General features: G+C 38.6%; 1 protein-coding gene across 1 annotated transcript in view; it reads right to left on the bottom strand.

The window, feature by feature from the left end:
- ARMC2 (armadillo repeat containing 2) overlaps positions 1-1,002 on the bottom strand; it is a 61,393-nt gene that overhangs the window by 21,619 nt on the left and 38,772 nt on the right. The window lies entirely within an intron of this gene.

Raw genomic sequence — 1,002 nt, 5'->3', positions numbered from 1 at the left:
AGGTAAATATCATGCCTTTGATATTTCTTGTGTTGTTTACATAGCATTTTACTAGTGTCTTTGAGGACCAAACAATGCAAGAGCAGCCTGAACCTAGAAGTACTCAGATATGCTGAAGAAGTGTTAATCAGCAGACACTTAGAAGAATAGAAACGACTTAATCTTTGCTCCTCTTCCATGTGTATGCTCAGACAAAACAGAGATGCAGGTAAACAGAAAAGGAAAATATTAATTTTGTATTTGGCAGGAGAAAGAATGGATTGTTCAGTGTAGCCAATCTGGTTACATTCATTAACTCCCTTGAACAATAGCAGCACAAAAGACTTCCTTTCAACAAATCTCCAGGATTATCCTGGGATAAATTGTATAGGGTACCTAAATGTCCTCAAACTAGTCTAGATGCTGGACCAGCCAAGAAAGTTCCTTACTTTCAAGAAGGATCTTAATGTGATTTAATGTTCCATGTTCTGAAATCTTGTTCCACCTGTGAACATCTATGCTTTACATAAAAGGGTTTTTTTCCCTAAAACTGAGGAAATTTGCTGAGTCATTTGTTGGACATGGGGCACTTCACTCTTACCAACATATCAACATGTAAGACTGTGATCCTGCACCAAACTCCATGAACCTGGTGCTCCAGTCAATGTAAGAAAGATCACTATGATATAGGAGGACAATACAGCAACATCTGATCCTTGAAGTTCTAATGAAGGTGGTATCAATTATGCTCACAGTTTTAGTTTGTGATATGAAGCATTTTCACAACGTATAAACCCTTATTTCTACATGCATGTCCCAGATGTGATACTCTAGGCACATGGTTCTCTCTGGTAGGGGAGAGATACATTTTGATACCTTGTGCAGTTAGCAAGAAACATATTTTTCTCTGCTTTCACACTGCTTAACTCTAGAAAGTCACACTTCTTTTTCAGGATACTAAGAATTTCACTGGCACAGGTTGCCCAGGGAGGTAGTGGATACCCCAACCCTGACAGTGTTCAA

This window comes from Acanthisitta chloris, unplaced genomic scaffold, assembly GCF_000695815.1.
Source record: "Acanthisitta chloris isolate BGI_N310 unplaced genomic scaffold, ASM69581v1 scaffold33143, whole genome shotgun sequence".
Taxonomy (NCBI): Eukaryota; Metazoa; Chordata; class Aves; order Passeriformes; family Acanthisittidae; genus Acanthisitta; species Acanthisitta chloris.
The sequence above is the reverse complement of the archived record's forward strand: the minus strand, read 5'-3'. Positions and strand labels throughout refer to the sequence as shown.